At 44.1% G+C, this 24,972-nt stretch overlaps 1 long non-coding RNA gene across 2 annotated transcripts; it reads right to left on the bottom strand.

Moving 5' to 3' along the window:
- Nucleotides 1–703: 703 nt before the first annotated feature.
- On the bottom strand, nt 704–24,970 carry LOC137761917 (uncharacterized). 2 transcript variants are annotated; one of them, XR_011073466.1, is made up of 4 exons: nt 24,045–24,970; nt 10,714–10,892; nt 10,332–10,474; nt 704–1,582 (listed from the first exon to the last, which is right to left on the bottom strand). It is a non-coding gene; the product is annotated as an uncharacterized lncRNA (long non-coding RNA). The 2 variants fall into 2 exon arrangements; XR_011073467.1 differs by lacking the exon at nt 704–1,582 and adding an exon at nt 5,119–5,479.
- Between the last annotated feature and the right edge of the window lie 2 nt (nt 24,971–24,972).

Raw genomic sequence — 24,972 nt, 5'->3', positions numbered from 1 at the left:
TGGGACTTCCCTGGTGGTCCAGTGGCTAAGACTCTGTGCTCCCAATGCAGGGGGTCCGGGTTTGATCCCTGGTCAGGGAACTAGATCCCTCATTCCACAACTAAGAGTTCACACGCCACAACTAAAGATCCAGCACGCCACAATGAAGATCCCGTGTGCTGCAACTAAGACCCGATGCAGCCAAATAAATAAATAAATATATTTTTTAAAAAACCCCAGCACTTATTATCTCATGGTTTTTCTGGGTCAGGAAATTGGAAGAGGCTCAGATGGGTGGTCCTTGCTCAGAGTCTCTGATGAGGATGCAGTCAAATCTTTGACTGGGGCTGCATCATCTGAAGGCTCGACTGGGGCCAGGGGATCTGCTTCCGTGATGGCTCACTCACATGGCTGTTGGCAAGAGGCCTCGGTTCCTTATCACATGTACCCCTCCACAGAGCTGCTTGAGCATGCTTATGACATGGCAGCTGTCTTCCCCCAGAGCAAGCGATCCAAGAGGGAGACCTCCATGATTTTTATGATCTGGTCTTAAAAGTTGCGCACTGTCACTTCTACTTTATTCTATTTGTTAGAAGCAAGGCACTAAGTTCAGTTCATAGTCAAGGAGGGGAATTAGGGTCCACCTTCTGAAGGGAGTGTCAGAGTTGCAGACATATTTTAAACTGCCTCATCCAGTCACGAAAAAACAAGAAGACTGAAAGTCTTGAAGCTGCTAAAATTTCTATTGCATTTAGGTCAAAGGGGATTAGGCATGAAGAAGAGTCCCAGACCAAAAGTGATGGCGAGTTTGTTCATTCGTCCATCCATTCATTCATCTATTCATTCCACAGCTACCCATTAACACCTACTGTGTGTAGTTGGGAATCTGGACTATATGTTATAGGGCTCATGAAGAGGCACAATTATAATTAAAGTGACCGTTGCTGACCTTTATAGAGCACTTACTGTGTGCCCTTGCTGCAGAGAGCTTTAGATCTAATTATCTCATTTAATCCTCCCAATAACCCTTTGAGGTACTATTATTGTTCCCCATTTCACAAATGAGAAAGACTTGGAGTGAAGTCAGGTACGGTCAAGAGGTAGAATCCATGATTTGACCCAAAGGACTCTGACCCCAAAGCCCTTACACTTCTACTACTAATAACGGTCACAAGTATTATTCCTACTTTAATTGTCTGTTCCTGTTATTTGTCTGAGACTGAGAGGTTGAGTGACTTGTCCAAACTTGTTTTGGCAGAGCTGGGCTGCAAAGCCAGTTCCTGAGAGTTCCAAGTCTGTGCTCTCTCTCCTTCACTTGCATCAAACCAAGTCCTTTCTGTCCTGCTTCCTGCAGAAACAGAGCTAAGATGGGAAAGGGCCCAGGGGAGCGGGGAGGGGTGTGGAAAGGGGAGAAATTATCGCTGAGGCCTGGAAGCTTTTATAAGCGTGGCTTTCCCCTGGTTGGTGGAAGAACTCATCAGCATCTCTCCCAAGGCTGCTGTGGAGATGCCGTGGGCCTGAAGAGGTGTTGCTCTGCCGAGGCTGTCAGCCAGCTGGCCTCTCAGAGAAGCCCCTGCGGGGTGTGGACACTCCAGACCCTGAGCTGCAACGAGAAATGATGTCAGATGTGGCTAATCATTACGGAGCCCTCACTGAGCGTCAGGCACGTAGCTAAGGTGTTGTGTGTCGTGCACGTACACTCAGGGCATCCTCACAGCTGTAGACGAGTCTGCACTAGCTATGATTCCCATTTTACAGAGGAGGAAGCTGCAGCACAGAAAGGGTGACTTGTCTGAGTCCACACAGACATCCAGGCTTAAAGTGGGTTAACTAGGGCTTGGAGAGGGGGTGAGCCATAAATAGTTTAAGCGCAGGCGCCTAGAGTTAGGGGGTCTGGAGGCACTCCTGCCCTTGTGGGCCTTTCCTTCCAAAAAAAATATTTAAAATCATATTTTAGGACTATGTTGGAATAAGGATGAATCAAATCCAGACTAAATTCGTTATATATTTATTATCATTATATTCATTTTTTTCCTCTCAATTTTAAAATAAAAAATTGGGGGCTTCCCTGGTGGCGCAGTGGTTGAGAATCTGCCTGCCAATGCAGGGGACACGGGTTCGAGCCCTGGTGTGGGAAGATCCCACATGACGCGGAGCGACTAGGCCCGTGAGCCACAGTTGCTGAGCCTGCGCGTCTGGAGCCTGTGCTCCGCAACAAGAGAGGCTGCGACAGTGAGAGGCCCGCGCACCGCGATGAAGAGTGGCCCCCACTCGCCGCAACTAGAGAAACCCCTCGCACAGAAATGAAGACCCAACACAGCCATAAATAAATAAATTAAAAAATTTAAAAAAAAAAAATTGGGAATTCCCTGGCAGTCCAGCAGTTAGGACTCCACGCTTTCACAGCCAAGGGCCTGGGTTCAATCCTGCAAGCTGCCAGCATGGCCAAATAAATTTTTAAAATAAAATAAAATAAATGAAAATTAAAACAATGTGTGGGCCCCTAAAAATATCATGGACTTCATGCAATGTGCCTCTTATGTCTAATGGAGAAGTCGGCCCAGTCTGGTGTCCTGATTCCCTTGCTCACTGACCCTGTGGCCTTGGCAGAGTTACTTGACCTCTCTGTGCCTCGCTTTCCCTCCCTGGAATATGGGAATAAATGGCAGACTATATTATAAACGGTGATAATGAGGATGACATGAAGTAATACATGTAAAATGCTCAGCACAATGCCTGCCATAAATGAAAATGCCCACACCGAAGATATGGGACTCACCAGCCTCCATAACTGTGAGGCTCAATTCCTTATAAACAAACAAACAAATAAATAAATCCATCCTATTGGTTCTGTTTCTGTGGAGAAACCTGAATAATATGATACACTGTCATGATAAATTTTTGAATAAAATGTTTTCTCCTACAAAATAAAAATAATACTTGCATATTAAAGAAAATATTCCAAGACAACCTCTGCTAACATTTGGGTATATTTCCCTCTACCTTTTAAAAACAAAATTTTAACATAGTTGAGCTCTCCATAATTTTGGTTTTTTGCTCTTAAATTTTAACATTATAACAAATTACATTTCCTCATATTATTACAAACCTTGAAAACATAGTCTTTTCTGATTTAAAATAAAAATAATACATGCTTATTGTAGAACATTTGAAAAATACAGAAGAGTGTAAAGAATGAAAAGTCTCCTGTGATTCCACCACACGCTAGTATGTTTTTGTAATACATTCTAGTCTGTTTTCTTTTCATGGATATAATATAATAATATTTATTCTACTTTTTTATATTATAATCTCATTAAATATTCTTCAAAATCTTATTTTTAGTTGGCTTGTTATTCTATGAATATACCATGAGTTTTTTAGAGTACATATCACCCCATTTTTTGGTTTTGTTTTTTATATCACTCTATTTTTTACATAAATTTATTTATTTTATTTATTTATTTTTGGCTGCATTGGGTCTTCATTGCTGCGCGCAGGCTTTCTCTAGCTGTGGCGAGCAGGGGCTGCTCTTCGTTGCGGTGCGCAGGCTTCTTATTGCAGTGGCTTCTCTTGTTGTGGAGCACGGGCTCTAGGCGCGCGGGCTTCAGTAGTTGCAGCACGGGGGCTCAGTAGTTGTGGCGCATGGGCTTAGATGCTCCGTGGCATGTGGGATCTTCCTGGACCAGGGCTCGAACCCGTGTCCCCTGCATTGGCAGGCGGATTCTTAACCACTGCGCCACCAGGGAAGTCCAATATATCACTCTAGTTTTGAACTGTAAAATGTAATTTTAAACTGTAAGTTTAAAATTAAACTCCCCCTAGAGTTAGGCTCCATAAATCACTTCACCATTCCCCTCTGGTTGGACATTTAAGAAGACGCAGTAAATATTAAAAATACCAGATGATTTCTCCTTCCCACCAGTGTCCTGCAAAACTGGTCCATTTGTCCAATTTACCCCCAACCTCTTTCCTTCTGATCCCACACTCCATACTTGCTTAGCTACACTTGTCTTTGTGTATGGGATGAATGAATGACCACAGTGGGCAATAAATTGAATGCCTGCCAGAGGATCTCAGATCTTAGACTTTATTTTATAGGCGACAAGGAATGAGCAAAGACTTTTTAATAACAGAGGGCCTTAAGCAGATCAGATCTGTTTTCCAGAAAGATCAGTCTGGTAGGAAATGAACAGTAGGTGCAGAAGGGAAATGAAAGAGGCAGGAAGTCTAGGTAAGAAGTTTTTCAATTGAGAGGTGAGAGCAGTGGAAATAGAAATGAGGAGATAGATGAGAGAAAGACATTCCAGATAAAGAAGGGACAAGGCTTGGTAATCAAAGAGGAGGGAGGAACGTGGTAGAGAGGCCACTGATAATTGAGGATGATGAAGCCATTTAAGTAAAATCCTGCCCTTATGCCCACCAACCCCTGGAAGGGCAAGCAGGCGGAGTCCACACCCAGGAAGTTCCCCAGCCAATCACAAACATTCTCAACATCAAGACGATAATGTAAAACATCTTCGCTATTCCTGTGCTCTCTACATTGGTACCTTCTCTCCCACTTTGCCTCCTCTTTCATCTTCTACCCCTGGCGCCCCCACCACAGGGCCTCTGGCTCCATTGAGCCACAACCCCTTGTGATTGAGGCTAAAGAGACTTATTTCTGTCTTACCAATATTAATAGGTTCTTGTAGATCTTTGTGGCATTATTATGATAAAAGATCTGCCTTCTCATCTCCTTCCAGGGTTGAGAATGGAAAGGAGCAGAGAGAGCGCAGGGCCCAGGGAAACCTATCCTGCCACACAACCAAGAGAGGAAACACACAAAGGACCAGGTTTGAAATTCATGATGCCAATTTTCACTGGATGCATTGTTCTTTAGGTAGCACAGGCCTTGCCTGCCACAGTCAAGAGGGAGGTTTTGTTGGGCAGAGGGTGACGTTTTCTTGGCAGATGATGTCAATTGTGGTGACTGGAGCAATGCTTTTGAGTCTCGGTTTTTCTACCAGTAATGTGGCCTGAGTATTACCAGTGTTTTTGCAACTATGCCTGAAGGTAAACTATCTCTTCAAGATCAAGTTCTGCTTCCTGATTCAAGCAGTGGTCATCTTCTCTGCCAAGAGGCTGTGTCTGGGGGGTCCTTGACCAGGTCCTCAGTTTGCCCTTATTCTTCATCAAAGTGTCTTTTGGTGTGAACCCCCTTTTCTCTGGCTTCAAGTTTCCATGAGGCAGGAGGTCCATCAAAGTAACATGTCAGCGGCTCTTGGTTCCTTCTCTTACCGTTGTCCATAGGAGGAGGAGTAACGATCTGATTGGCAGGTTTGGGAGAAGGAACTGGACATGCTCAGCTCAGTGCCTTCCTCCTTGCTTCTCTCTAGCAACACACATCTTCTTCTGCTCCTCCAAGCCGTAAGTCCAACAGGAGCAGGCTCTACCCCTGAGGCACAGGTCTGTTCCTGTCCACTGCCATCTCAAACTGGGTGGCTAAGTCTGCCTAATTCTAGGGTGAAGAATTAGAAGGCCCCTTAGTCAGACACCAAAAGCCAACGTTTTCATTATCAGCTTTATTGGTAATGAAATTTCTTTCATCTCTACCTACTTGATTCCTGTCTTCCCTTCATTTTGTTCCAAATTCAAGCAGGAAAGAGTGGCATGTTATCTACTGGGCTTTCCCCAAACCCTAACAGTCCCAGTAGAGACACATCTAAGAAGATGCTTATAATAAAATTAGAGAATTGGACCTCCCAATAAATAGAAATAACACACATTCATTTTAAGTCTAACAACAGAGACAACATATAATTCATTATAAGCCTAGCAACAAAGTGATGGGATTTCCAAAAAAAAAGTTGTGTTCTTCCAATCTGTAGCTAAAATATTTACATGGGGCCCTGGTGATATGCAGGCAGTGGTTTACAGAGCGCAGCCTGTTCAAACCAAACAGTTGCTCTATTCCTGATTTTGGAAACTCGTCAAGGAATCAGTGTTTACTTAGACAACTTGGGCCCCAAGCAGCTCTTGTGTAGGCTGGATTCAATCCAAGGAGAAGCCATGGCTCGGGAACATTCCTTCTTCTCCCCTGACCATTAAATCACAGACCTCTCAGCTCTCCAGGGCCCTCTAGAGGGCATCCAGTCCAGCCTCTGGTCAACTGTCCAGTCCCCAGGCTGGGCTACGTAGACTTAAGTTCTGGTTTAGAACTGGCCCCTTGGCGCCCAACCTAACGAGTAATCCTGTGTGTGAATGTCTTATTCATTTAACTCCCAAAGAGAGAGTATAGGCTTGAGGGCAAAGGATTTGATGTTTAATACGTGGATGACTTGAATTAGTCTGGAGCATAACGCAAGGGGTGGGCCAGCTGTGGGAAACAGACCATGGAGAACCTAGGAAGGTCAAGTCTGAATGTCCAGGAAACAAGATCTGCTATTTCTACCCAAAGTAAGAAAACAAGCCCAACATTATCGAAGAACAAGCACAAGCATGAGGATCAAGAATAATGCACAGGGACTTCCCTGGTGGCGCAGTGGTTAAGAATCCGCCTGCCAATGCAGGGGACACGGGTTCGAGCCCTGGTCCGGGAAGATCCCACGTGCCGCGGAGCAACTAAGCCCGTGTCCCACAACTACTGAGTCTGCGCTCTAGAGCCCACGAGCCACAACTACTGAGCCCACGTGCCACAACACTGAAGCCCACGCGCCTAGAGCCCATGCTCTGCAACAAGAGAAGCCACCACAATGAGAAGCCTGCGCACCGCAACAAAGAGTAGTCCCGGCTCGCCGCAACTAGAGAAAGCCCACGCGCAGCAACAAAGACCCAGTGCAGCCAAAAATAAATACATAAAAATAAATAAATTAAAAAAAAAAAAAGAATAATGCACAGAAAAAGCACGTGCCACTGTACCTCGGCTCTCAATACGAGATAGTATTGTTATTACTGTTCTCATTGAGATGATTTTGAAAACTAATGAGATTAGCGTGTGGGTAGGCCCAGTGCAAATAACAGTGATGGGGTTAAAGCAGTGACTGCCATTGTTTCTGTGTGCTCCATCCTTTTTTCTATTTGGTGACTGCCTTTTCTTGACCTTCCATGGTTCTAATGGAACCATCAGCCACTGCCCCTGTTGGTACAGTGGTGGACAGTGACTTAGGCCAATCTTTTCTTCCAATGTGATTGGTCCTGGGATAGGCACCTAGAGCCCGTGCTCTGCAACAAGAGAAGCCACCGCAATGAGAAATGAGAAGCTCGCGCACCGCAACGAAGAGTAGCCCCCTCTTGCCGCAACTAGAGAAAGTCCACCCGCAGCAACGAAGACTGATGCAGCCAAAAATAAATAAATACATTAATTAACTAAAAAAAAAAAGAAATGGTCTTCAGTCTAGATGCTGGAGCAGTGCTGTCTAATAGAACTTTCTGTTATGATAGGAACATTCTATATCTGTGCTGTCCACTACAATAACCACTAGCTGCATGTGGCTGTTGACCACTTGGAATATGGTCAGTGAGACTGAAGGGCTCAATTATGTATTTATTTAATTAATTTAAATTTAAATATACACATGTGGCAATGGCTACCATATTGAACAGAGCAGCTCTAGACCAAAGCACGGCATTAGCAAACACAGATGTGGGTGAGGATAATACCCAGTGCTTGCTTGGCCAGGAACATGTGCAGGAAGGGCTACAATTTATAAGTGGCAGGGGACAGGGGGACTCCAGGATTGCAGCAGTTGGTAAAGGAAAGTCATCTCTCTAGTTAGCAATTTAAAACAATGTATTCTGAAACCTAGAGATTATCATACCAAGTGAAGTAAGTCAGAGAAAGACAAATATCACATGATATCACTTATATGTAGAATCTAAAAAAAAAAAAGATACAAAGGAACTTATTTACAAAACAGAAATAGACTAACAGACATAGACAACAAATTTATGATTACCAAAGGGGAAAGGAGGGGAAGGGATAAATTAAGGATTTGTGATTAACAGATACACACTGCTATACATAAAATAAATAAACAATAAGGACCTACTATACAGCACAGGGAACTATATTCAATATCTTGTAATAACCTATAATGGAAAAGAATCTGAAAAAGAAAATATATGTATATATGTATACATATATATATATATACTGAATCACTTTGCTGTACATCTGAAACATTGTAAATCAACTATACTTCAATGAAAAAAAAAAACAATGCATGCTGGTGTATGTGCTCTATTGCAAAGCTACAGGACTTCAGAGAAGACTGTCTTAGAATATTTTTTTAATATGTAAATTGCACAGTAATTTAACCACATTACAGAAAGATTAGTAACCAGAGGGGGGAAAAATCCCTCTAAATTCCACCACACAGTTGTGATTATATTTATATATTTACTTTCAGTCTTTTGCACATGCTTGTTTATACTTCACATGCTCATTTATGTAGTGGACATACATTTTAAATTATAACCTCCATGGATATACATTTTGTATCCTACATTTTCCATTTATCACAAGTATTTTTCTGTGTCATCATATTCTGTGTGTAATTTTCAATAACTGCAAAATATTCTACAGGTTACACTCACTCTATATAATTCATATAACCATCCACTGATTTTTGTATTTTTTAGGATATTTCCAATTTTCTTCAGAGGGTTGGCGGGACAGGTGTCCTAAGGCACATTAACTCCCCGCCCCTGCATATTTTGTGGAGCAGGAACATGAGCTTTGAAGGCAGGCAGACCTGGGTTTAGATCCTGGGCCTCCATCACTTAGTAGCTACATGACCTCTGAGAAGATCATTCATCTCCCTGAGTCTCAACTTTTTCATCTATAAAATGGGAATAATAATACCTGCCTTTCAGGTTGTTGTCAGGTATTTGTAAATTGCCTCCCACACTGCCCGGAATCTAGGAGATGTTCATGAATTATAACACTATTATAAATATTTTTAGATTATAGTTTTTTTTAGAAAGTTCAATTACTAGTAGTGTTTATAATCTAGTCAGTGTTCTGAGGACCTCTCAATTGCAAGAAATTTCCTGATTTATGCTAATGAGTTTCATGGCCCATCCCACCTGCTTGGACCAGAATCCCTGTCAACTTAGACGCTGGGACGTGGAGGGTCCCTAAGGCTTAGAGAAATGCGGGCTACGGGGAGACTCGGGGGAGGCACTGGGGGAAGCTGCAGAATGGGCTGGAGAGGTGGGCAGGAAGGGGATTTGCCTTTCACCTACTAACCAAATGCACAAGCTTCCCCTTTGGCTTTTGCTTCTCTCCAAAGCTCTTCTTTTCCCACAGCGATGGGTGACATACTGAAAATGGGGAACATCAAAGTGAGGGCGGAGGAGGAAATAAGAGGATTTACAAGATGTGCTTTCCTGCCAGAGCTGGCCGCCCCGGGGTGACAGGTAAGGCACTAAAATATAGGGAATTCTGTCCCTCTGAGGACTTCTAGTCCTGCCTGAGCTACCGTGAGCAAATTCTTAAGCCTCTGTGAGTTGGGCTTTCCTTGTTGATTAAGTGGGGATGAGAATAATAATGCCCACATGGAATTGAGAAGCTCCAATAAGAAAGAAACAATAGGGCTTCCCTGGTGGCGCAGTGGTTGAGAATCTGCCTGCCAATGCAGGGGACACGGGTTCGAGCCCTGGTCCGGGAAGATCCCACATGCCACTGAGCAACTGGGCCCGTGAAACACAACTACTGAGCCTGCGCGTCTGGAGCCTGTGCTCCGCAACAAGAGAGGCCGCGATAATGAGAGGCCCGCGCACCGCGATGAAGAGTGGCCCCCGCTCGCCGCAACTAGAGAAAGCCCTTGCACAGAAACGAAGACCCAACACAGCCAAAAATAAATAAATAAATTTATTAAAAAAAAAATAAAAGAAACAATAGTGCCCAGTCCTCAAGCGTGGAGCACCTGCTAAGTACCAGGTGCCAGGTGGGGCGATTCACACCCATCACCTCTTCCATCAGTCACAACAGTCCCCAAAGGCTGGTGTTATTTCCACTTTACAAGGAGGAAATCAGGGCTCTGAAAGGTGAAGGCCCGTGCTCACCCCAGTGCACCTCCCTGCTTTGTAAACTGTAAGGCCCTGGACGGCTGTAATCTGTTGTTATGACCCTCTAGAGGTCTTCTTAGCTCATTCCCTGGAGAGTTTTGCTAGAAAGTTCTTCTAGAGGATTGCAGAGTACATTGAACAAACTGATTTGACATGTATATGTTGAGCGCCTACTGTGTGCTAGGCATTGTTGTGGAGACTCAGCAGTGAATGCCACGGATAAATTATCCTCCAAGAGTATACATTTTTGTGTGAGAAGGCTGACGTATTAAAAAACAAACAAACAAGTAGGGAATTACCTGGTAGTCCAGTGGTTAGGGTCCCGCGCTTCCACTGCAGGGGGCACCGGTTCGATCCCTGGTCAGGGAACTAAGATCCCGCATGCCGTGTGTCACAGCCACACAAACAAACAAGTGTATAATATGCCCTGTGATGATAAGTTCTGGGAAGAAAAATAAAACGGAAGGGTGATTTTATGTGCAATGGTCAGAGCAGGCTCTGTGATGACAGCTGTGCTCACCCCTCAGATATTAGGGTCTACAAGGGTGTCATCTCCATAAGGACAGAGCCCTGGGATCTCATTCGTCCCTGTAGCCCCAGTCCCCGGAAGTGGTCCTGGTTCCCCATAGGTGGTGAATAAATATTGATTGAATGAGTGAATAAACAGCCATCATCTCAGACCTGCTGGAGAAATGTCCACGGCAGGGTAGGCACGGGGTTTTGGGTTCAGTTTCTATCAGCTGACACCTATGGAGAACCTTCTGTGTGCCAGGCATTGTTCCAGCCTCTGTGGCCGCAGAACAACACTTTCCTTTGAAGATCTTCACTAGAGATGATGGTGGAGCTTGCAATCTAGGAGTCTAGAAGAGAAGGAAGCGAAAAGAATAAGGGGAGAGCAAGGGGTTAAGTGCAAAGAGTAAGAGTTTCAGGGTCAGGAAGGAGTTCAGCAACTGTATTGCCTGACTTTTTTTTTTTTTTTTTAGTGCAAAAAATAGCTAGTTCTGCTTTTCGGACTGAGGCTGGCTGAGTCAGGGGTTCAAAGAGAAGAGCATGAGGATAGGGGTGGCAGTTGTCATCTGCAGCAGATGGTAATGCCCCAGAGACAGATTTGTGGACTTGAAGATGCTTCCCTCCACCCCCTCTGGCCCAGGAATCAAGGTCAGGGGCAGACAACCAAGCTCAGTTCCCTGGGGTCCCCATCCCAGCCTCTCAACCAGGCCAGCCCTTCCCAAGAACATCACCCTTGTTCCACCCTTGGACTCTACATCAGGCTCAGCAGTCTCAGAGGCCAAGGGTGTGAGAAGAATCATCCCAGCATGTGTTATGAACCATTATTTCCATTCCTTTGGCTGTGCTTTCTCCTGAGCCCCGAAGACACTAGGTCAGTGCTGCTTTCAGCCCAAACGTCTGACGTGCCAGGCCTTTGTTCAGCCTCACAAAAGAAGGGGATGATTATTAAAAGAACAGACTTGCACTCCATATTTACCCCAGATGACATTGCCTTGATCCCTAAAATAACTCCAGATCGCCTGGGTGGAACTTGCTCGTTCTTTTTCATCTTGCTATTTTGCAACTGTTTATGGAGACCATCACCATAGTGATATTATCAGAGCAGGTCAAATGAAACTCCAAACCCTTGGGTTGTTATTGGTTTTCCTTTGTACTTTGGAACATGACTTTTTCACCCTAGACCAGCTCTTTCATTTCTTTTAAGCACTTTTCTCAGCTCCAAGTCAGCAGCAGCACTTTCTAACTGATTCCCAGCAGTTAAAACCACAGAGGTGGTCCACGCTGAGATGAGGGATGGAAGTACTTGGGCTGAGTTTCCAAACTGGAAACCATATTTACCAGAAATCTCCTTTTCTTCAGATAAAACTTGGGTCAAAGTTTCGGAGTATTGAAAGAGGCACTAAATAAACTAAAAGTCTAAAGAACCTTCAGTGTTTGGTCCAAGGAACATGGCTGTAGAGTTCAACAAATAAACACAGCTGGCGTGGGGAGAGCCTTTAGCAAATACTTATCTTCTTGATTATTTTTTTCATAACCATCATCTTGGCCAACAGCCTTTATTGTAGCATTCTCATACATTGCTGGTGGGAGTGTGAATTTGTAGGACTTTTCTAATAGAAAACTTGGCAATGGTTAGGAAAAGCCTGGATAGTGTGCTCTTTCTGTGAAGCAAACTTCTACTTGTGGGTTCTAAGAAAATAATTAGGGATGTGAGCAGAGGAATACATATGAAGACGTTTGTTGCTAATAATGGTGGAAGAATGGAAATAACCAAACTGTACAATACAAAGGGATTGCTTTAAAAAAATCACCATCTATCCATACGATGGATACTAAACTAGAATTACAAATTGTGCCACAGGAGAATCTTTAATACATGTAAAACATTCATGATATGTTCTCAGGTAAGAAAAAACAGGTAACAAGAATGTGCATGCAGTATGATCCCATTTTTGTAAAACATGTATGTATATGGAAAGGAAAAAGATTAGAAGGATAGGTTCTAAAAAGATGGCAGTGATTATTCCTTGGATAATTTTCTGGTTTTGCTGTTGTATCTATAATTTTTACAATGAGCATGTATTTCCGTAGTCAGATGTTTAAAAAGCTATTTTGAAGAAGAATAAGCCACTGTGCCTTTAAAATCACCTCTGGGGACTTCCCTGGTGCTCCAGTGGTTAAGACTCTGCACTCCCAATGCAGGGGGCCTGGCTTCCATCCCTGGTCAGGGAACTAGATCCTGCACGCGGCAATGAAGATCCCGCGTGCCGCAACTAAGACCCGGAGCAGCCAAATAAATAAATATTTACATATTTAAAATCACCTCTGATGGATTTTGTGGGCAGAAACAGACTCTTATTCCAGGAGCCTCCTTACATAAAGCTCATAAGATAGAAAGTGCTCAATGATCTCTTATTGTGGTTGAAGATAATGAATGAATTGTATGGTACCTGGGACCGATAAATATTTAGCAACCATGGGTTTTCTGCCTATTTAGAGTTTAAGGTCAAAAATATACAAGGCTGACATAACCAGGCATAAAACACACACACAATGTAGTAAGACCGGCAAATGTATTTACGAAATACCAAGAACCGTCTGATGTTCCGTAACAGCAGTGAGGATTGTTGGGGGCAGGGGAGGGAACCATCCATAAAATCAAAGAGCACATGATATGCCACCAATTTATTGCCTGTCTTATTTAAACCTCATGACAATTGTACATGGTAGGTATCATACACCCATTTTACAGATGTGGAAACTAGAATATGGAGGTTCAGTCACCTGCTCTCTCACCATTGCAGAGAGATAGAAGATGCAATTATTCAGCTAGAAGAGGCGTGGAGCCCAGCTTATGACTGGAATGGGTGGGACAGGAAGGAAGGAGTACAAGGAGAAGGAAGACCTATATACCTCTATGGCATGGTCCCCAAAGACTTCTACCAGACTGGTAAACATTTAGGTTGCAGGCTGGAGAAAATAATAATTTTAGCTACCCTCCTTTGAGTACCTGGGCACGATGTCAATATAAAAATGAAGATTACAGGATGTCATTGTATCCAACCTCACTGGCTTGTGGGAAGCGGTAGACGTGCTGCAGGAATATGTAGCACAAATATGCCAGGGAGTAAATTACACAGAATCCTAGAGTCTGTCATCATTATGATCATCACTCAAAACATCTAAACACCTCCTTGTTTGGGGTAATGTGGAGAAGTGAAAAAAAGGATAGGCTTTTTGGATCAGACAAAACTCCAGTCAAATCCTGGCTCACCTTTCTATAGTGATGTGACCTTTGTCCATCTTCACTGGCTCCACCTTGAGGTACCTGTGGAACCTTAACACATTCATGGAAATCCTGCTTCAATATTATCATCCCAATCATTTTCTGCTATGTTGGAAGCTATCATGGGTAGCTTTTTAGACCTGTATTAGTCAGGGGAGTGCTAGCTGCTGAAACAACCTTCAGTGCTTAGTGGCTTACAGCAAAGGTTTATTTTCCCCCTAGGATACAGTCTGACTGGATGTTTTCAGTAGACTCTCCTGAATGGAATACAGGCTTCCTCCAACTTGGAGCCTCTGCATTCGGCTGGCTGATGAACAGAGAGAGAGGGAGAGTACGGGGTAGGTCCCAAGGGGCATTTGATGGTCATACCTGGAGGTGGCCCATTTCACTTCCTCCCACATTCCATTCATCACAGCCCCATCACACGACCACAACCTAACTCAAGGGAGGCTAGGAAATGTAGACAGTGCTTGAGCCCAGGAAGAGGAAATGGAAAAGGTGACCCTGTAGCTTGGCAGTGCTACATACCTGTAGCAATCACGAGTAGTGTGGGGCAGAGAACAAAAGGTCATCAAGATAAAGCCTAACAGAACTGCCATGCCAGTTGTCCAGGCAATGCTGCCTGACAGAGAGATATCTTTGGTGATCAGAGTTTTCTCATACAGGTTTTAAACTGGGCCAGATCTTACAGGATCTTAGACCAAGTATGTCTGATCCTATCTGGCAGTTTTAAGCTATAAAGAAGGTAGCACGATGAATATTAGAAATGGGTCCCATCACGACTGGCATTGCTCTGTGCTGAACCACCCGTCCCACCATGCCCTGCACTTTTCCCCTGTGCATTTGGCTCTCAGTGTGCCTACCTTTAGACTTGGTGGTTCATTTTCTCCACTTAGCCACTTTACCTACCAGACTGAATACTTGCCATCACTCCTCCGCCTTTGGCCTTTGCTTTCCTTTCTGGCCCAAATATGGAGTCTTTCTGACTACAGTGGCATTGATTGCCTTAGATAAATAGGTCACCATGTCTAGCCTGGTCCGAGGCGTTAACAGCCTCAACAAGGTCCTCGTATGCTCTGCACTCCAATGGTTCACTTGAACAAAAAATAAAGCTGAATGAAAATAAAAACAAAAATAAACAAATGGGATCTAATTAAACTCAAAGCTTTTGCACAGTAAAGGAAACCATAAACAAAACAAAAAAACAACCCTCAGAATGGGAGAAAATATTTTCAAATTAAGCAACCGACAAGAGATTAATCTCCAAAATATACAAACTTCTCATGCAGCTCAATATCAAAAAAAAAAAAAAAACCCAATCAAGAAATGGGCAGAAGATCTAAATAGATATTTCTCCAAAGAAGACATACAGATGGCCAAAAAGCACATGAAAAGATGCTCAACATCACTAATTAGAGAAACATCAATCAAAACTACAATGAGGTATCACCTCACACAGGTCAGAATGGCCATCATTAAAAAACCTACAAACAGTAAATGCTGGAGAGGGTGTGGAGAAAAGGGAACCCTCCTACACTGTTGGTGGGAATGTAAATTGGAACAGCCACTATGGAGAACAGTACGGAGGTTCCTTAAAAAACTAAAAATAGAGCTACCATATGACCCAGCAATCCCACTACTGGGCACATACCCAGAGAAAACCATAATTCAAAAAGACACATGCACCCCAATGTTCATTGCAGCACTATTTACAATAGCCAGGACATGGAAGCAACCTAAATGCCCATCGACAGACGAATGGATAAAGATGTGGTACATATATACAATGGAATATTACTCAGCCATAAAAAGGAACGAAATTGGGTCATTTGTAGAGACGTGGATGGATCTAGAGACTGTCATACAGAGTAAAGTTAAGTCAGAAAGAGAAAAACAAATATCGTATATTAACGCATATATGTGGAACCTAGAAAAATGGTACAGATGAACCGGTTTGCAGGGCAGAAACAGAGACACAGATGCAGAGAACAATGGGCTTCATTCATAGGGCACCATATTCCAGCTCTGTCCTAATTGTTTGTGATGTGACTCATGGTCCCTGCCTCAAGGAGCCCAGAGAGTAGTAGGGGCAAATTACAAGTGAAAAGGTGTACCTAGTACAGCATTTCCACGGAAACACAAAGAAAGAAGCCCCAAACTCAGCTTTTGAGGGGACAGGCAGAAAATACTGCATGAAGGAAGAGGTGACCATTCTTCTGAGTCTGAAGGGTTAGCCTTAGATGCATTGTAGAGGTCATCCCAAGCCTAGTGGGCAGCTGGTCGGCCGGCATAATAAACTAAATATGACTTCTCCCAAATATGCATATTAAAGCTCCAACAGCTGGCCCACATTTGAGAAGCTGTTCTCTAACTCTGAGCAAGACCTCACAGATGGTCAGGATACAAATACTTCTAGTCCAGCAGAAGGCAGCTGTGAGTTCTCCCAGGTACCTATTAGAAAAGCAAAAACAGGACTTCCCTGGTGGCGCAGTGGTTAAGAATCCGCCTGCCAATGCAAGGGACAGGGATTCGAACCTTGGTCCGGGAAGATCCCACATGCCACGGAGCAACTAAGCCCGTGTGCCACAACTACTGAGCCTGCGCTCTAGAGCCTGCGAGCCACAACGACTGAAGCCCACGCGCCTAGAGCCCCTGCTCCGCAACAAGAGAAGCCACCGCAATGAGAAGCCCGTGTGCCGCAACGAAGAGTAGCCCCCGCTCGCCGCAACTAGAGAAAGCCCATGTGCAGCAACGAAGACCCAATGCAGCCCAAACTAAAAATAAATTAATTAATTAAAAAAAAAAAAAGCAAAAACAAAAGCCCTGAGAGGATGATGTCTAACCTCAGACAAAGCATCCCCTTGACACTGATGACTTTGGGGTGTGTTTTTGTTTGTTTTTTGAATTTTAGAATTTTATTTATTTATTTTATATAGCAGGTTCTTATTAGTTATCCATTTTATACATATTAGTGTATATATGTCAATCCCAATCTCCCAATTCATCACACCACCGCCCTGCCACTTTCCCCCCTTGGTGTCCATACGTTTGTTCTCTACATATGTGTCTCTATGGGGTGTGTTTAAAAGAAGTAGAGTGCTAGTGGTCTGTCTCCCTCCACCTTCTTGCTACGTGTTCTTTCAGGATGCTGCGGGTGGGAAAAGTTGATCTTAGTGGTCTAGCCGAGGCTGCCTCCTTTGCAAACCACACAGTGTTCTGTCTACAGAGGAAATCAGCATTTTGGGGGCCTGTACTCAGTCCTGCTTAGGGTTCCAATGATGAGAAATTTCTGAGACCCAAAAGGAGCCTGTTTTGATAACTTGCATGAGCTTTCCCAGAATGCATGCTTGTAGTGACCATCTGTTTTTTTTTTCTGCTCTTCAGCCTCCCTTTCTCCTTCTTTTGTGAATAGTACCCTGCTTCCCCTCCCCATTACGTGGGAAACAGCTCCCCTCCCCCATTACGGGGTCCCCATCCCTGCCAGCTCCAGGAGTGGGGACGTGACTGAGGCCTGTTGGTAACTGAGGACGTGAGCGTGGATGAGATTGTCTAAGGAGAAGCCGCAAAGTCAGAGGAGGAGAGAACCCCATCATTTAGGGGTTGCGTAGAAGAGGATAAGTCTGCAAAGAACGGAGAAGGAGCAGTCAGAGAGGTAGGACTGAGACCAGGAGAGTCACGCGATGTCATGGAAGCCCGTGGACCAGAGTGCTTTAAGGAGGAAGAAGTGACCAATAGTGTCAAGTACTCCTGGGGAGTCAAAGGAGCTGACGATTGAAACACGTCCATGCGCTTTTCGACATGGAGGTAGGGGTGACCTGAGGGTCATTTCTGTGGAGGAGGGATGGAATAGAAGGGGGAGTAGAAGTGGAGAGAGGAAATACTGACAATTCTGTAGCTGAGAAAGACAGGAGATAGGGTGGTGGGCTAGAGGGATCCATGTAGGCTTTTTCCTTCTTTCTCTTTCTTCCTTTTTTTTTTTTAACATATGAGACACTTACGCATGTTTAAAACCACAGTAATCATCTAGTTGAGAGGGAGTAATTCAACAATCTGGGGAGAGATGGGATAACTGAGGTTCCTGAAAAAAACAGAATCCCCGAGCAAGAATATTGTTTACTGCATTTCCCACATTTACCTGATGGACCATCCCCCTTTAGGCAGAGTTTAATTAGTGTTCTACAGGGAGCACTGTGGCCCAAATTAGGTCAAGGGCCTATCCTCAAACCAAGGCCACACTTTGGCTTCAGTCAATCAGGATCCTGTCCTCAGGAGCTGGGGGTGGGCTCAACTCCACACAAACTAAACATCTGAGAATGAGGAAGGGTTAAGTTGTAGAAAAGACCACTAACCCGGCTGAAGATGGGGAAGATGGAATTACCAGGTGACGTATCTTCCCTCCTGGTACTCTTCCTAATGAAGATCCTTACATTGAATCCCACTAGAACTTTAGTATATGGAGGTAGAATGTTCAAGGAATATGGTCAATAAAATTTAAAAAAGAAAAAAAGTAAATCAACTATACTTCAATAAAATTTTTAAAAACAGATATGGTTTAAACCCCTTGTCTGTAGAATTCAGTGTAGTGAGGGGTCAAAAGTTGGCTAATTCTAGGGTTCTTTCTTATCTCCAGACACACAGTAAAACATCTAAAACCACTGTTAGTAATCTGAGAAGATCCCCACCTCAGGGAGCACGCTCTGGCCTGTTAAAGTCAGAGGTGATTTAGGAGCTAAACAAGCCCCAGCCCCCTGGAATGATTGTGCATTTATTAACCCAACAGTTCCAGCTGTGGAGACTTAATTGAAGGAGGAAAGATAGAAACCATGTTGGGCAAGTGTCTGGGTAATGCCCACTTTACGCGTCTTATATTAGCTGATGAGCATCACAAAAGATTCAGCGTATGGTGGAAGGTTGACTTGAGTCTCCGAGGTCCTCAAGATTGCTTCTTCCTTCCTCGGGTGATGGTACTATTTGGTGCGGGACTTCCTCCCACCCTGCCTCAATTCAGCAAACACTCATGGGCACCTACTATGTGCAAGTTGCCATGCTGTGTGCTGCTATGTACTGTAGTAACATCGTCTTTTGCTGTTTACAAAGCACTTTCCTACATATGATCTCAATTTAGTGATTCTGAGAATTGACTTTGAGTCAGAAAGACCAAAGTGAGGATGGGTTCATCCACTTATTTTTTTTTAAAGGTTTTTATTTTTATTTTTTTGGCTGAGCCATGAAGCTTGCAGGATCTTAGTTCCCTGACCAGGGATTGAACCCGCGCCCTCAGCAGTGAAAGCACCGAGTCCTAACCACTGGACCGCCAGGGAATTCCCTGTCCACTTATTATCTGTGTGAACTTAGGCAAGTCATTTGTCTAAGCTTCAACTTCCTCTTCTAAAGAATGGTAATAATAGGAATTCCTAGTGCAAAGGACTGTTGGGAAGACTTAGTGAGATAATACAAGAAAAGAGCTTAGCACATAGTAAGCACTCAATTAAAAGTTGCCACTACTTTATTATTCATTCTTGGTCCACTTTTCACGCAATAATCCTATGATGCGGATGCTATTATCTTATTTCACAGACCTTCACTGAGCACCTATTATGTTCCAGGTGCTGAAGACCCACAGTGACTAAAAGAGCATTTAGATACAGAAAAGAAGGGACCCCAGAAATGAGTCCTCAGCAAAGGAAGTGGAGGCATCAAAGGGAACTCAGAGGAACCCTGAGTCCCAAGAGAGGTGTAACAAGGAAGAGAGCGGCCAACTGTAATAATGTCAAGAGGTCAGGGACTTACCTGGTGGTCCAGTGGCTAAGACTCCGTGCTCCCAGTGCAGGGGGCCCGGGTTCGATACCTGGTCGTCTAACTAAGATCCCGCATGCCGCAACTAAAGATCCTGCACACGGCAATGAAGGTCCCACGTGCCACAACTAAGACCTGGCACAGCCAAATAAATATTAACAAAAATAATAATACCAAGAGGTCAGCAGTAAGACAAGGCCCCGAAGTGACCACTGGCTTCTGCAACATGGAGTTTCCAAATCGACAGGTGGAGGCAGAAACTCGAGCCAGACTGATTTAAGGAGAAACCGGAGCTGATGTGGAAACAGCCACTGCAGAGAACTCACACAAGGTTTTGATGCTAAGGGGAGCAAATAAATGGGGGAGGTGGCTGGAGGGAGATGTGGGATCAAAGAGATTTTTGTTGTTAAAAACATTGTTTTAGAATATTGGGACATTTTCTAAAGCAGGTGGGAATGATCCAGGATGGGGGAGAAATGAGTGACTAAGGAAGGGAATCCAGAGTAAGGAACTAGAAGTATATTCAATAGCCTGTGATGAACCATAATGGAAAAGAATGTACATGTGTGTACAATGGAGTCGCTTTGCTGTACAGCAGAAATTAACACAACATTGAAAATCGCCTATACGTAAATAAAATAAATTTTTAAAAAAGCACAGGGAACTCTATTCAGTATCTTATAATAACCTATAATGGAAAAGAATTGAAAAAAAGGCATATATATATATACGTATAAGTGAATCACCTTGCTGTACATCTGAAACTAACACAATATTGTAAACCAACGATACTTCAGTTAAAAAAAGCAAGCAGGGAAGGCAGAAAACCTGGGCAAGATGCAGAATTTTTGGTAGAGGAGAGGGTTCCTGTCTGACTCTATCGTGTCTGTGAAGCATGAGGCAAGCTCATCTGCTTAGAGTTAAGGATGAGAAGGGGACAAAGGAAGACGATTGAAAAATCATCCTTGTAGAAAGTAGGAAGGCTAGGCAGGACTGAGGGTTCAGTTGAAATTCATGGACATCAACTTAAAGTGACATCTGCCAGTTTTAATTTTCCAGCAATATTCAGATATTCTGAGACAGGTAAAGAGTAGGGGAAGAGCTTTGTTTAACTAGAGCTGGGCAAGCTAGAAGAAAAGAGAGGAGCAAAGGGGTTATGGGGTTTTGCAAGGAAGTGAGTATATTGATTATGACTGAGTGGGTGAGGAGGGAAGTGAGTACCAGTGGGAAAATAAATGCAAAAATCCGGCAGAGTCAAAAGATTTGCAGGTCTGGATGAGGCTGAAGAAATGCTTGTGTGTGATACTGCAGTAAAGACGTTAAAGTCAGATTTTAGATTCTGTGATTGTGTTTTCTGAGATAGTGCAATTCCTGGTGAGAATAAGTCTGCTTTAAGACCATGGGAGTGGGTATTTGGGGGCGGGGGGACTCAGTGGTGGGGAAGAAATCGGTGAGAAGTCAATAAGATTTCTCATGAAAGGGAACCCTCCTACACTGTTGGTGGTAATGTAAATTGGTGCAGCCATTATGGAAAAAAGTATGGAGGTTCCTTCAAAAACTAAAACTAGAATTACCACATGATCCAGCAATCCCACTCCTGGGCATATATCCAGAGAAAACTGTAATTTGAAAAGATACATGCACCCCAATGTTCATAGCAGCACTATTCACAAAAGCCAAGACATGGAAGCAACATAAATGTCCATCGACAGATGAATGGATAAAGAAGATCTGGTACACACACACACACACACACTGGAATATTATTCAGCCACCAAAAAAAAACAAGGGACTTCCCTGGCAGTCCAGTGGTTAAGACTCTGCACTTCCACTGCAGGGGGCTCGGGTTCGATCCCTGGTCGGGGAACTAAGATCTTGCATGCTGTGTGGCACGGCCAAAAAAAAAAGAACAAAATAATGTCATTTGCAGCAGCAATATGGATGGACCTAGAGATTATCCTACTAAGTGAAGTAAGTCAGACAGAGGAAGACAAATGCCATATGATATCACTTGTATGTGGAATCTGAAATATGATACAAATGAACTTATTTACAATAGAAACAGACTCACAGAGAAAACAAACTCATGGTTACCAAAAGGGAAAGGGGTGGAGAGATAAACTAGGAGTTTGGGATTAGCAGATACAAACTACTATATATAAAATAAACAACAAGGTCCTACTGTATAGCACAGGGAACTACATTCAATATCTTGTAATAAACTCTAATGAAAAAGAATACCTATGTGTATAACTAAATCACTTTGCTGTACACCAGAAACTAATACAACATTGTAAATCAACTATACTTCAATTAAAAATAAAGAAAAAAATAAGATATCGCATGGATTATGCTTACGGATGCTCAAGTCATAAAGTAAGGTGCAGGAGGTGAGGTGGAGGTCAGTTCATGAGAAAAAGGAGGGGTGGCAGGTTGAAAAATATGATAGTATGAACTTCAAGGAGATTAGGTTTTGGAAAGAGGAAAGAAGAAACAGTACTAAAAATATTAATGGCGTTTGCCTCCTACCCACAGGCCCTCAAAGGCAGCTGTGTTTAATGCCCCATGCCTCCATGCTCACAGCAACAGTTGACTGGTCAAGGGGTGGGATCTGACCTGTGGGCAGCCAATCTGTGGGCTGGCCAGTGACCCGTCCAATGAGATGTCATCATTAAAAGATGAGATGAGTTAACTGGATTCTGTCTTGGGATTTGAACTATGAAACACAAAAGAATCTGCCAGTTAATAGAATGAGCTGATGAAGAGAATAAAGGAGGGACAAGGTCACCAGGATGAACCCCATGCAGGCTGAAATGTTGAGGGAATAGGGCTATAAGCAAGCTGAGGATGCCAGACAGTCAAGAATGCAGCAGATGCATCAAAAGCAGCAGAAATGGGGATGTGTGAGAGAGATGGAGTAACCTGTCTCTGAGTTCTGGGTTGGTCCTGAGCCTGCTTATTATGTGGGAACTTAATTTTTAAAGGTTTTTGAGGAGGGAAGCAACAAAATCAGACCTGGGGTTATGAGTGTGGGCTCTGGTCCCAGACTGCCTGGCTTTGAAAAAATTAGCTGTGTGATCTCAGGCAGGTTACTTAACCTCTCTGTGCCTCAGTTTCCTCATCTGTAAAATAGAAATAACAGCACTGCCCTCATAGGGTTGTAAGGAGGATTAAATGAGAAAATACAGGTAATGCATTTTGAATAGCAAGGCTTCCTTTCAATTTTATTTTCTTCAATTAAACAGTTCAAATGTCACTTCTTTCACAAAACTTTCCTTCATGCTTTTATCTCTTAGCTTCCAGGAGGGACACCACCTTCTCGTGGTCTTCTTCCTTCCTCCTAGGTCATTACTCCTTCTCAGGCTCCTTGCTGGTTCCTCTTTCTCTTCTTGACCTCTTCTCTCTACGCTGATCTCCTAAGTGAGCTCACCTACGTGTCTCGTGCTTTTAAGTACCTCAAAATATCATTTATTAGCTGACAGTTCTCATAAATTTATCACCAACTCCAAACTTTCGTATCTGATTACTTGACATCTCTATTTAAATCTCCAAAAGACATCTCAAACATAACTTGCCCCAAACTGACTGTTACCAGCTCCTCCCCCTAAAAACACCTAAACCCCTGCTCCTCCCCCTACAATCTTCCACAGATCAATAAATGGCAAATCCTTCCAGTGTTGATAACGCGAAAAATCTTAGCATCATCCAACTCCTTTCTTCTTCTCATGCCCACTAAGCATCTGTGTCTCTCTGCTGTGTGACTTTGGTTTTACCTCCCCGGGCCTCTGAGGATTAAATGAGTTATTATTTGTAAAGTGCATAACAACATCCATCACATATAAAGCCTCATATAAGTGCTTTTGAAATAAATAAAAAATGCCTTCAATACAGAAAGAGCTTTCTAACGGCCCTAGTCCCCCTACAGTCCATTTAGAACACAGCAATCTCCTGATCCTTTGAAAGGCCAGGCCAGATCCTGTCACTGCTCTGCACCTCTTTGACCTCAGCTCCTGGGGCTCTCCCCTTGTTCAGTCTGGGCCAGCCACCTCTGCCTCCTTGTGCCACCAACACACCAGGGACTGTCCCCATCGGATCTTCGCCCCTGCTGTTCCTTGTGCCTCCCTCTGATCAAATGTTAGTTCTCTGCTGGCCCCACTTTGCTAATCTGCCTGCCCGTTCCCTCACTCTGATTTTTCCTCCCCATCTCTATTTTTACTTAGTAGCTGGTTGTCTCCCCTCCCCCGGTTCAAACTCTGCAACAACACGGATGGTCTTGTTCATTGCTCTATCCCTAGAGCCTAGAACAGTGCTTGGTACACAGTAGATGCTCAATAAATACTTACCAAGTGAAAATTCCAAAGTGCCACGCCCTTTTCTGAATTCCCGTAATACAGGTCTGAATCATTCTTGTGGTACTTACCTGTATCGTCTTTATGCCGGTGGCAGCTTTTACTTGACTGTGAGCTACCTGAAGACGGGGGTCTAGGACATGGCCTGGCTCGTGGTGCTCATTCCTGTCTTTTGTGCAACACTTTACAGTTTACAATCCCCTCACGGGTGACCTGATTTGAATCTCACAAAAGGAGAGAGAGCAAACTAGGGAAGGCAGTTATTATTAGCAGGGCTAGCATCCCAGGCCTCCTGCCTTCTAGACCAAGCTTAACAAATATTTGTTGAATGAAGAGAAAAAAAATTTCTGAGTGACTCTGTGGAATGGGGCAGCCCCACTCGGCAAATGGGAGGGTTCTCTGGAGCAAATGTAAAAATACTCTTAACATCTAACACTTATTGCCCCGGGTTTTCTCATTTCTACCTGTGTGGTCCTCACAGCATTCCCGTAGCAGGTAGCTGTGAGAGCATCTTTATGTCCTGTCCTGTTCACCTCTGTTATCTTTGGTGCCTCAAACAAGGCCTGGTATGTGGTAGGTGCTCAGTGAGTGATGTGGGCCGAGGCTCCTTTTTTAGAGATCGGGTCGAGGTGCAGCGACTTGCTCCAGGTCCCACACGGAGCAAGTGGCAGTGCTGGGATTCCATCTCAGGTTCCTTACTACTCTATCTCTCCGGGATGGGCCTGCCCCGCGGGCCGCACCAGTTCCGGGTGCGCCGCAAGAGCGAGCGCGTGCACCGGGTGGGGCGGGGAGGGACTGACCCCTCCCAGACCCAGCGCCTTCCGCATCCCCGCCCGGAGGCCGACGGGCACCGTCTCTGTGCCGCCCCGCGCTGCTGCATCCACAGGGCCGGGCGTTGGGTCTAGCTGCGGGTAGAACGTACCCCCCAGGCCCGGGCTCCTGCCTCCACCCCTCATCCCGACCCCGCGCCCCGAGCCCTGAGGCGACCCACCCATCCTG

This window comes from Eschrichtius robustus, chromosome 3 (assembly GCF_028021215.1).
Source record: "Eschrichtius robustus isolate mEscRob2 chromosome 3, mEscRob2.pri, whole genome shotgun sequence".
Lineage (NCBI taxonomy): Eukaryota > Metazoa > Chordata > Mammalia > Artiodactyla > Eschrichtiidae > Eschrichtius > Eschrichtius robustus.
This window is presented reverse-complemented; position numbering and strand designations above follow the sequence as displayed.